Raw genomic sequence first — 13,177 nt, forward strand, 5'->3', positions numbered from 1 at the left:
TCCCCCGACTTTTGAAAGCTAACATCCCATAAGCTTTCTTAACTACCCTATCTACCTGCGAGGCAACTTTCAGTGATCTGTGCATATGAACCCCCAGATCCCTCTGCTCCTCCACACTCCCCAGAATCCTGCCATTTACCTTGTACTCCACCTTGGAGTTTGTCCTTCCAAAGAGCACTACCTCACACCTCTCCGGTTTGAACTCCATCTGCCACTTGTCAGCCCAGCTCTGCATCCTATCAATGTCCCTCTGCAAGCTTCGACAGCCCTCCACACTATCCACAACACCACCAATCTTTGTGTCATCTGCAAACTTGCTAACCCAGCCTTCCACCCCCTCATCTAAGTCGTTAATAAATATCACAAAAAGTAGAGGTCCCAGAACTGATCACTGCGGGACACCACTAGTCACAGCCCTCCAACCAGAATGCACTCCCTCCACCACAACCCTCTGCTTTCTACAGGCAAGCCAATTTTGAATCCACATGGCCAAGCTTCCCCGGATCCCTTGGCCTCTGACCTTCTGAAGAAGCCTACCATGTGGAACCTTGTCAAATGCCTTTCTAAAATCCATGTAGACCACATCTACTACACTACCCTCATCAATCTTCCTGGTCACCTCCTCAAAGAACACTATCAGGCTTGAGAGGCAAGATCTTCCCTTCACAAAGCCATGCTGGCTGTCCCTAATCAGTCCATGTTTCTCCAAATGGTCATAGATCCTATCTCTTAGAATCCTTTCTAACAGCTTACCCACCACAGACGTAAGGCTCACCAGTCTGTAATTCCCTGGACTATCCCAACTACCTTTTTTGAATAAGGGGATAACATTTGCCACCCTCCAATCCTCTGGTACTAAGCCCATTGACAACAAGGACTCAAAGATCCTAACCAACGGGTTCAGCAATCTCCTCCCTCGCCTCACGAAGCAGCCTGGGGAATATTCCATCAGGCCCTGGGGACTTATCTGTCCTAATATTTTCTAACAACTCCAACACATTCTCTCTCTTAATATCTACAAACTCTAGAACATTACCCTCACCTACACTGTTCTCAGTATCATCAAGACCCCTCTCCTTAATGAATACTGAAGAGAAGTATTCATTGAGAACCTCACCCACTTCCACAGCTTCCAGGCACATCTTTCCACCTTTGTCTTTAATCGGACCTACCTTTACCCTAGCCATCCTTCTGCTCTTTACGTACGAGAAAAAAGCCTTGGGCTTCTCCTTAACCCTACTCGCCAAAGCCTTTTCATGTCCCCATGTTTAGCATGCTAGCCTTCATCAGTCAGGGCACTGAGTATAGGAGCTGGGACATTATGTTGCAGTTGTATAAGTTGTTGGTGAGGCCGCACTTGGAGCACTGTGTACAGTTTTGGTCACCCTGTTAGAGCAAAGATGTGGTTAAACTGGAAAGAATGCAGAAAAGATTTACAAGGATGTTGCCAGACCCAGAGGGTCTGAGTTACAGGGAGAGGTTGGCCAGGCTAGGCCTTTATTCCTTGGAATGCAGGAGAATGAGGGGCGACCTTATAGAAGTATTTAAAATTATGAGAAACATAGATAAGGTGGACAGTAACAATCTTTTCCCCAGGGTAGGGGAGTCCAAAACTAGGGAGCAGAGGTTTAGGGTGAGACGGACCTGAGGGTCAACTTTTTTATGCAGAAGGAGGTGAGTATACGGAACAAGCTGTCAGAGGAAGTGGTTGAGGCAAGTACAATAGTATCATTTAAGAAGCATTTGGATAGGTACATGGAGGGGCAGGGCTTAGAGGGATATGGGCCAAATGCAGGAAATTGGGACTAGCTAGGTGGACAACATGGTCGGCATGGACTTGTTGGGTCAAAGACCCTGTAGCCATGCTGTATTGTTCCATGACTCTATGACGAGGACCCGCATCGTAGTCTGGTGCAAAAGTTAAGGCACAAGGGATCCGAGGTGTGTTGGCAAAATGGATCCAAACGTGATTTGGTGATAGGAGGCAGAGGTTATTCTAACTGGAAGTCTGTGACCAGTGGTGTGTCACAGGGGTCGATGCTGGGACCTTTGTTGTTTGTAACGTCTATAAATGACTTGGATGAGAATGTAGGTGGTTTGATTAGTAAGTTTGCAGACAAATCGAAGATTAGTGGAGTTGTAGATAGTGAAGAAGGTTGTCTAAGGATACAGTGGGATATAGATCAGCTGGAAAGTTGGGCGGAGTAGTGGCAGATGGAAATTAATCCAGACAGGTGGGAGGTAATGCACTTTGGGAGGTGATATTCTGGTAGGACACATAGAGTGAATGGCAGGGACCTTAGGTGTGTTGATGTACAGAGAGACCTTGAGGTGCAAGTCCATAGCTCCCAGAAAGTGATGACACAGGTGGATAGGGTAGTGAAGAAGGCAGAGGGATTGGACAGGCTGGGACTACTTTCCCTTGAGCGAAGGAGGCTGAGGCGTGATCTTCTAGAGGCTTATAAGATTATGAGGGGTGTAAGTAGGGTAGATAGTCAATCTTTTTCCCAGGGGATAGCGGGGAGTAACTGCGCAGGCACGTGACATCAGTCGGTAGCGTGGGAATAGTTCAAAAAGACTGTCAGGGGAGAGAAAAGGAAAAAGAAAATGAACAGGCAGATAGAGCAGAGGACCCCGGACGCTGTTCCCCTCAATAACAGGTTTTCCGCTTTGGAAGTTGTTGAGGGGATGACCTGCAGGGATCAAGCAGCAGTAGCCAGGTCTCTGGCACAGGGACCGGTCCTGCTGCTCAGAAGGGAAGGGAGGAGAAGAGGAAGGCGGTAGTGATAGGGGACTCGATAGTCAGAGAAACAGATAGAGGTTCTGTGGCAGTGAGCATGAATCCCGGATGGTTTGTTGCCTCCCAGGTGCCAGGGTCCGGAATGTCTCTGATCGGGTCCACAGGATTCTTGAGCGGGAGGGAGAACAGCCAGAAGTCATGGTTCATGTTGGTACCAACGACATTGGTAGGAAGAGGGATGCGGTCCTGAAAAGTGAGTTTAGGGAGATAGGCAGAAGGCTGAAGGACAGGAACTCAAGGGTAGCAATCTCGGGATTGCTGCCAGTACCACACGATAATGAAGGTAAGAATAGGAGGAGGTGGCAAATGAATGCATAGCTGAGAAGTTGGTGCAGGAGGGAAGGTTTTAGATTTTTGGATCATTGGGATCTCTTCTAGGGAAGGTGGGACCTGTACAGAGAGGATGGGTTACACCTGAACCCGAGGGAGGCCAATATCCTTGCAGGCATGTTTGCTAGGGTGGTTTGGGAGGGTTTAAACTAGTTTGCGAGGGGGATGGGAACCAGAGGGGTCAGAGGAAGAAGGGGATGGGGAAAAGTCATATCCAACAGGCAGAGAGGCTTTGAGGAAGGAGAAGCAGAGTACAGGGTATAAAAGTAGAAAAGTGGATGGGCTAAAGTGCATTTACTTAAACGCAAGAAGTATCAAGAATAAGGGTGATAAACTGAGAGCTTGGTAAGTACATGGGAGTACGATATTGTGGCTCTTGCAGAGACTTGGCTGTCAGCAGGGCAGGAATGGATCTTGAATATTCCTGGTTTTCAGTGTTTTAAAAGGGATGGGGAGGGGGGAGAAGAGGAGGAGGGGTGGCGTTACTGGTCAGGGACACTATTACAGCTGCAGAAAGGGTGGATAATGTAGAAGGACCCTCTCTAGGGTCAATATGGGTGTAAGTTAGGAACAAGAGAGGAGCAGTTACTCAACTGGGATTATTGTATAGGCCCCCCCGGTACCAGCAGGGATACTGAGGAGCAGATTGGGAGGCAGATTTTGGAAAGATGCAAAAATAACAGGGTTATTATCATGGGAGACTTCAACTTCCCAAATATTGATTGGCACCTGCTTAGTGCCAAAGGTTTAGACAGGGCAGAGTTTGTTAAGTGTGTCCAGGACGGATTCCTGTCACAGTATGTTGACAGACCAACTACAGGGAATGCCATATTAGATCTAGTGTTAGGTAATGAACTGGGTCAGGTGACAGATCTATCAGTGGGTGAGCAGTTGGGGGACAGCGACCACTGCTCCATAACTTTTAGAATTGTCATGGACAGGGATAGGAGCAAAGAGGACGGGAAGATATTTAATTGGGGAAAGGCAAATTATGAGGCTATAAGGCAAGAACTTGAGAGTGTAAATTGGGATGACATTTTTGAAGGGAAATGTACTATGGGGATGTGGTTGATGTTCAGGGATCTCTTGCAGGATGTTAGCATAAATTTGTTCTGGTGAGGCAGAGAAAGAATGGCAGGGTGAAGGAACCACAGGTGACAAGAGAGGTGGAACAACTAGTTAGGAAGAAGAAGGCAGCATACATAAGGTGTAAGCAGCAAGGATCAGATAGGGCTCCTGAGGAATATAGAGTAGCAAAGAAGGAACTTAAGAAGGGGCTGAGGAAAGCAAGAAGGGGACAAGAAAAGGCTTTAGCAAGTAGGGTTAAGGAGAAACCCAAGGCTTTTTTCTCATACATGAAGGGCAGAAAGATGATGAGAGTAAAGATAGGTCCGATTAGAGACAAAGGTGGGAAGATGTGCCTGGAAGCTGTGGAAGTGGGTGAGGTTCTCAATGAATACTTCTCTTCAGTATTCACCAAGGAGAGAGGTATTGATGACGCTGACGACAGTGTTGGTGAGGGTAATGTTCTAGAGCATGTAGATACCAAGAGGGAGGATGTGTTGGAGCTGTTAGAAAATATTAGGACAGATAAGTCCCCAGGGCCTGACGGAATATTCCCCAGGCTGCTCTGCGAGATGAGAGAGGAGATTGCTGAACCATTGGCTAGGATCTTTTGAGTCCTTGATGTCCACAGGCATGGTACCCGAGGATTGGAGGGTGGCAAATGTTGTCCCCTTATTCAAAAAAGGTAGGAGGGATAGTGCAGGGAATTACAGACCAGTGAGCCTTACGTCTGTGGTGGGCAAGCTGCTGGAAAGGATTCTAAGACATAGGATCTATGAGCATTTAGAGAATCATGGACTAATTAGGGACAGCCAGCGTGGCTTTGTGAAGGGAAGATCTTGCCTCACAAGCCTGACAGTGTTCTTTGAGGAGGTGACCAGGAAGATTGATGAGGGTAGTGCAGTAGATGTGGTCTACATGGATTTTAGTAAGGCATTCCACATGGTAGGCTTCTACAGAAGGTCAGAGGGCAACAGATCCAGGGAGGCTTGGCAGTGTGGATTCAGAATTGGCCTGCCTGTAGAAAGCAGAGGGTTGTGGTGGAGGGAGTGCATTCGGATTGGAGGGCTGTGACTAGCGGTGTCCCACAGGGGTCAGTTCTGAGACCTCTACTTTTTGTGATATTTATTAACGACTTAGATGAGGGGGTGGAAGGGTGGGTTGGCAAGTTTGCAGATGACACAAAGGTTGGTGGTGTTGTGGATAGTGTGGAGGGCTGTCGAAGCTTACAGAGGGATATTGATAGGATGCAGAGCTGGGCTGACAAGTGGCAGATGGAGTTCAATCCAGAGAAGTGTGAGGTGGTACACTTTGGAAGGACTAACTCCAAGGCAGAGTACAAAGTTAATGGCAGGATTCTGGGCAGTGTGGAGGAGCAGAGGGATCTGGGGGTTCATATGCACAGATCACTGAAAGTTGCCTCACTGGTGGATAGGGTAGTTAGGAAAGCTTATGGGATGTTAGCTTTCATGTCGTGGGATCGAATTTAAGAACCACAAAGTGATGAGGCAGCTCTACAAAACTCTGGTTAGGCCACACTTGGAGAACTGTGTCCAGTTCTGGTCGCCTCATTATAGGAAGGATGTGGAGGCATTGGAAAGGGTGCAGAGGAAATTTACCAGGATGCTGCCTGGATTAGAGAGTATGGATTATGAGGAGAGACTAAGGGAGCTAGGGCTGTTCTCATTGGAGAGAAGGAGGATGAGGGGAGACATGATAGAGGTATACAAGATATTAAGAGGAATAGACAGATTGTCTTAATAGACAATTAAGAGTGGACAGCCCAGGGCACCAATGATCAACACAAGAGGACATGGCTTTAAGGTAATGGGTGGGAAGTTCAAGGGAGATGTCAGAGGGAGGTTTTTCACCCAGAGAGTGGTTGGTGCATGGAATTCACTGCCTGGGGTCGTGGTGGAGGCTGATACGTTGGTCAAGTTCAGGAGATTGTTAGATAAGCATATGGAGGAATTTAAAATAGTGGGATACGTGGGAGGAAGGGGGTAGTTCGTCTTAGGCGAGGTTTAAAGGTCGGCACAACATGGTGGGCTGAAGTGCCTGTATTGTGCTGTACTGTTCTATGGTTCTATGGGTAGGGGAGTCTAGAACTCGAGGGCACGGATTTACGGTGAGGGGGAGAAATTTAAAGGAGATCTGAGGGGTAAGTTTTTCACACAGAGGCTGGTCGTTTTCTGGAACGAGCTGCCAGAGTTGATGGAGGCCGATGCAATAACATTGTTTAAAAAGGTATTTGGACAGGTATTTGGATAGAAAAAGCACAGAGGGATACGGGCCAAATGTGGGCAAATGTGATTAGCGTAGAATGGTATCATGGACAAGGTGGGTCGACCTGGCCTATTTCTGTTATACAATTCTATGACAAGGCTGACCACTTCAAAGGCACATTTCTTTGGGAAGATCATAGAAGTAAGTGTTCGTCGAGCCCACCTTTCCCCATGATTCAGAATTTTCTTTTTCTCATTCCCCTAAGTGCCTCTCCTTTGATTTACCCTGATACCTCCCAAATAGTGGAATCAGCCAGGGATGGGATAGCATTGATGGGTTACATGAACCTCTGATCCATTTGCAGTCCAGCAGCAGTGAGTCACAGAGCTCAGTGGGACTGACACTGGCCCTTGCCTCTGCTGATCAGCATTAATTGGTTCACAGAGATGCTTGCGTCTGTGACAAATAGCTGCAAAAACACTTAACGCCCTCTGCAACTGGTTTGAAACCGCAATTGAATCTTGTCACATGATGCAACATATGTTTCAGATATTAATCTTTATTAAAAAAAACATATTTGCAATTCCACTGTCTTGAAATGCTGAGGAGAAAATAGTTGGAGCTTGCAATTGATAATGATGCAGGGATATGGAACAGGGGCAGAGGAATGGATCAGCCATTGAGTGATAGAACGAGCCTGCAGGCAGAAAGGTTCCCTGTGTATCTGTATGTTTGTTGAATTGCTGGGTGTTGGCAATGACCCCCAGGCACATAGCACAGAGGTGGGGTAAGGGGATAGCATTAATGTCCTCGGTTAGGTGGGGATGGGAAATATAAAGCATGCCCGTGTCCTTTTGCCCTCATGTAAGCTTCTCTGGAGTAGGGTGAAGATACAATTGGTGTGTGGTGATTCTACTATAGCCAAGGATCTCACTAACAGTAACTGACTGCCCTCATTGGTGAAGAATGGCTTTGTGGTTGGTGTAATGGGCCCACCCAAACAGAAGTGGTGAAGGACGTACAGGCTGTCCCTGGGTAATGAACCAGTTCCATTTCTACAGACGTCCATATGTTGATTTTGTCCATAAGTCAGAAAATACACACAAATCACTTGAAATGGTAACCACACCTCTACAGCACTGTAATGAATGGCATCAAAAGACCAGTAAAGAACGATTATTATAAGTGGAGAGAGGAGAAATTAGTTCACCTGTGCATTGGACTTGTGAATTTAATAATATCATGGGAGCTCCTTGTAGGTGTCCATAAGTTGTGTGTTCATAACTCAGGAATGACCTGTACTCTTCATCATCATCTCTCTCTCTTTGCACTCTGTCTTCTGTCAGGCAGAGGGGTTTCTCTAACTCGTGTTGCAGAAGATTAGTTTATGTTTATAAGGATAAACAGATGGTATATTGCCTCTGCCGACTTCAGTAGTAGAGACTGAGAAACAGTTGCAGAAAATTCAGTGCTGTGTCCTCATATAAAATATTCAGCCATGTGCCTGACAGAATATTAATCAGTTTATTAACATCCACTGCCCGTGGGAAGAGCTGGCATCCCACTGGGCTCGAATCTGCATCAGCATTTGTATAACGGGAAAACACAAAGCATCATTGCCCAGTTGTGAGGCAGCCCCAGTGTGGGCTGTTGGGATGGGGGAGGGCTCCCTGTAACCAGTGAACACGGACCAACTACTGCAGATCCACAGCCAGAAGCAACTCAAAGCCTGATCCTTTGGATTTTATTTGCACTGATCTGCAGAATATTAATTATTCAAAGCAAAGCAGGAATCTGTTGCCCACCCGGTTCCTCTCAGCGGTCCGTGATCGAGCAAGCCCTGTGTTTAACACTCAGCGAGGCCACAACTCACAAACAGCAGGCACCCCAATCACAGTCATTGCCATCACAAAGCAACAGCAGCCAGACTTTCCCTTCACCGACCAGCACTGCAGCATGCCTTAACGATGCTATGATTCCACCAGTCGTGTTTATTTACAGGTGCTCACAACTCCCCAATACATTAGATTCCAGAATGTAACTCACTGCTGGGGACCTCTCTATTTCAACCCTTTCAATCCAATTTCAAACAGGAAATAGAGACATAAGAGACTGCAGATGCTGGAATGTGAAGTGACACACAATCTGCTGAAGGAACTCAGGGTCCTGATGCAGGGTTTCGACCCGAAACATTGACAATTCCTTCCCTCCCACCCCAAACCCCCCTCACAGATGCTACTTGACCCACTGAATTCCTCCAGCAGATTGTTTTTATTGATGTGGATTTGCTACTGCAAATCTGACATTCTACCTATAAAATCCCTCTCCCCCACCACCGACCCAGGACCCTGTGATTGGATTCCAGTCAATAATTCATCCCCAAATATCAGTCTTCCTATCATTCCAGATACAAACCACCCCGACAGGAGCATGCGTTGGCAGAACCCCGACAGACAGCGGGGTTACAGACCATGACCCATCAACTATTAAGCACAAAGAAGACACATACGGGTCTCTGTATGCTCATAAGAAGTGTCCTTCACTTGCAGTCAAACTTAAATTCCTGTATGCATCCCTCTGCCAAGCATGGGGAAATGGCAGGAGCAAGGTGGTACAGTCAGCTCTGGACTTTACACAATGAGACTAAACTGAAACCCCAACTCCTTGTGAGGATGGACGTGAAAGACCTCTCCCAAAATTCATCCCTCAATCCACAATAGGACTATTCTAAGGAAAAAGAGTGGGATGATGGCATTAGCTTGGGACTGATTCATGGTTGTGAGGACAAACAGGGTAGTGGACTAGTCTGGGATAGATTCAAGGCTGTGGGGAGAGTGAGACAGCGGGAGATGTCTGTGATTTTTCCAAAGGTGTGAGGAACGATTGAGAGAATGGGATTAGTTTAAGATTGATAAAGAATTATGAGGAAAATTTTGAGTTTCTTGGGGCATTCTGAGATACACTGTAGTCAATGAAGTACTTGTCAAGTGTGATTGCAATGCCAAAATGTGGCTTCCAGTTTACACACAGTGCACTTCCATAAACATCAGTGTGATGATGACCAGATAATCCTGTTGAGTGAGTGTTACTATTGGATGGAAAATGAGAGATAGCTCCCATCCTCTCCTTTAAATAATGCCTTGCAATTTTTATATCCACCCAAGGCAGAAACCTGCCTGATTGTTGATCTTCCCTCTCTCATGTCAGAATTGTGACTTTCACTAATGATTGAAGACTGTTCAGTTCTATGCACAGCTTCTCCAGAATGAAGCAGTCTGTGCCCACATCCCAGCTTGGGTGAGGAAGTGCCACAAGTACTACTGGAGATAGCCCCCTAATGTTGATGGATCACTGGTGTTAACAGTATAGCGGTGTTACTTGTATCACAAGGGATTAGACGAACAATCCAAAGTCCTTGTGTTCACTCTATTTTTTTTATTTCTCAAAAGAATAAAAATAATTTTGAAAACGTTGGCATCAGTCCAAGTTACATTGTTGAACAGTCAGAGAAAAAAAAAACTCTTCAACTAGTTGGCAGAACTAGATGGCCTGAGTTATAGGGAGAGGCTGGCCAGGCTAGGTCTTTATTCCTTAGAACGTAGGAGAATGAGGAGTGACTTTATAGAAGTGTTTAAAATTATGAGAGGCATAGATAAGGTGGATGGTGACAGTCTTTTCCCCATGGTAGGGGAGTCGTAAACTAGGGGGCATAGGTTTAGGGTGAGAGGGTATATATTTAAAAGGGACCTGAGGGGCAACTTTTTGACACAGATGGTGGTGAATGTATGGAATAAATTGCCAGAGGAAGTGGTTGACACAGGAGGTACAGTAGAAACATTGTATATATGTATCATTATAAATGTATTTATGTATATATGTATCATTATATATGATAGTATCAATAGGCCCAATACATTGATACAATCACGAAAAACACACACCAGCTCTACTTCCTAAGGAGTTTGAGGAGATTTGGTACGTCACCAAAGACTCTTGCAAATTTCTATAGATGTACCGTGGAGAGCATTCTGACTGGTTGCATCACAACCTAGTATGGAGGCTTCAATGCACAGGATTACAAGAGGCTGTAGAGGGTTATAGACACAGCCAGCTCCATCACGGGCACAGCCCCCCCCACCATCGAGAACACCTTCAAGGTGCAGTGCCTCAAGAAAGCGGCATCCATCACTAAGGACCCTCACCATCCGGGACATGCCCTCCTCTCAATACTGCCATCAGGAAGGAGGTACAAGAGCCTAAAGACCCACATTCAAATGATTGAGGAACAGCTTTTTCCCTTACACCATCAGACTTCTGAAAGATCCATGAACCCATGAACACTACTTCATTCTTCCTTTTTTTTGCACTATTTATTTATTTTGTAATTTATAGTAATTTTATGTCTTTGCACTGTACCTTTATCCATGAGCTTAAACATCTCCTGACTCTTTAGACCACAGATACAGCATGAAGGATCAACTACACAAGGCGCGAAGGATTCTTCAGCAGCTCTTCCCACACCCATTATATCTGCCCAGTACATCATGGGCACATCCCTCCCCACCATCAGTCGTATCTACAGGAGCTGCTGCTTCAAGAAGGCATCCATCATCAAAGATCCCCACCATTCACGCCATGCCATCTTCTTGCAGCTACCATCGGGCAGGAGGTACAGAAGCCTGAAGTCCCACACCACCAGGTTCAAGAACAGCTACTTCCCTTCAACCATTCAGTTCTTAAACCAACTGGCACAACCCTAATCATCACAGTTTAGCAACATATGACCATTTTGATCACTTTGCACAAAAATGAACTTCGTTTTTTTTATTCTAATTGTGTTCTTTCTTGTAAAAATTGTGTTTAATTTGTGTTTTTCTCATGAATGCTGCTCACATGATGCCTGTGATGTTACTGCAAGTAAGATTTTCATTGCACCTGTACGTACTTTTGCATATGACAATAAGCTCGACTTTGACATTTCTCAAGTGGTGCATGAATAAACCCTCACCTCCAGGTACTGCATTGTGTTTATTTGGAAACATATTGATCATTCCTTCACCATCACAGGATCAACATGGAGAAGCTGCACAATTCACCGTATTGTGGGAGTACAATCAGCTCATTGATTGCTACAGTTCCAAAAGGCATTTTCCCACCACTGCCCTCGAAATGGGTAATAAATGTCAGCCTACATCCTGACAATGGATAAAAGAAGATCTGCACTTCCAGCCATGTGCATGTTCTCTACAAGTATCGAGCTCTCCCTTCACATCCTACTGTTACAGCAAGAAATAGCTTGATATATAAACCTTCCGGTTGATATGAATCCTATCAGAAAGAAATCATGGGAACATTAGTGGAAAGGTAGAACCCTGTCCAAGGACCTCCACAAAATTGAATCTCTTGAAAAGAAATGAAGAGTCAAAAAAAATTCCACACTTAAAATATTTTCTGCCACATTTTGCACAGACTCCAGCTCAAACAAAAGTTACAAACCAAATCTAGATTGGGTGGTGGCAGGAATGGAGGATGGGGGAAGTTGGGAAGGTGGTCGTTGGGTAGTTAAATGGTAGGGGAGCAAGGGTAGAAATGGAAAGGAATACAGGTGTGATTCGAATAATGACCACTGTTGGGGTCTGATGCTTACTGCTGATGGGGTATGGAGCAGGCAGGATTCTCTACCCTTCCTTCCCAAAACATCCCACGATGAGAAATATATGCTTCCATTGACATCTGTATTCCCATCATTAATTAATTTTAAAGTACTTAACATTTATGCTACACAGGTGCCAGACAACAACCATCATCAGCAATAGAGTCTGATCACATTCTTTTGACATTCAACATCTACCACCATCAATTCCATCAACATCTGCAATCAACAATAAGCAGAAACCAACCCGAGCCAACCAAGGGCTACAAGAAAAGGCACAGAGTTAACTGGCATCAGGTGGGGGTGCCTAGTGAAAAGCACAAGTGTAATCATGAGGCAAGGATGGATGAGAGCTTGTTCTAAAACTACCACACTTCAAGGTGAATCACAAACTCTGGGAGTGGAGCGGGGGAGGGAGAAATTCAGAGGAAGTCTCTCAGAATTCACTAAAGGTGTTTCTGAGTCAAATCCACAAACGGAGAAGCAGTGTTAATGCCAGATTGGGTTACAAATTAGCTTACCTCATTACAATTCTACACAACAATGTACACACTGATTAAATGGTAAGAATTACCTGCATTGAGGTTTGAATCTCAGTGTCATCAAGCAGGGAAGCCATTTAATAGCTCAGTCCAGTGGATGAAGATTCTCTACAATCTGTCATGAATACAACATAAAGCCACAAGTCTGACATTACAGTCAATGAAGTGCACAGCCATGGCCACAGTTGTAGGTCAGGGGAACTTTCTGTTCGCCCTGGCTTTGTAAAAGGGATAGGAGCTTCCTCAGACAAGGGTTTCTCAGCAACCCTTTCCACAGCACATTTAAACGCTCCCTTGTTCCTTCAAGAAATGACAATAGAAACGGCACCTGGCATGATCTGCTTCCATCAGCAATTTTCCGGGGTTTGCTTGAGGTGGTTTGGGCAAAGTGCAGAGACATGAAATAGGGAATGAATGCCTATTCATCAGCAACAGTCAGTGAGAGGAGGGATGGGAGGGGAGAGTGGGGGGAATGGGGGGATGGATGGGTAGGAGGGAGGGAAGAGTTAGAGGGAGGAGGGGCGAGTGGGTAGATGCTTTTATATTCTTTGCCCCAACATA

General features: G+C 45.6%; 1 protein-coding gene across 2 annotated transcripts in view; it reads right to left on the reverse strand.

Moving 5' to 3' along the window:
* Positions 1 to 13,177, reverse strand: part of LOC127567879 (probable voltage-dependent R-type calcium channel subunit alpha-1E) — a 615,955-nt gene that overhangs the window by 523,812 nt on the left and 78,966 nt on the right. The window lies entirely within an intron of this gene.

The sequence above is a fragment of the Pristis pectinata genome, chromosome 3, assembly GCF_009764475.1.
Source record: "Pristis pectinata isolate sPriPec2 chromosome 3, sPriPec2.1.pri, whole genome shotgun sequence".
NCBI classification, from domain to species: Eukaryota; Metazoa; Chordata; class Chondrichthyes; order Rhinopristiformes; family Pristidae; genus Pristis; species Pristis pectinata.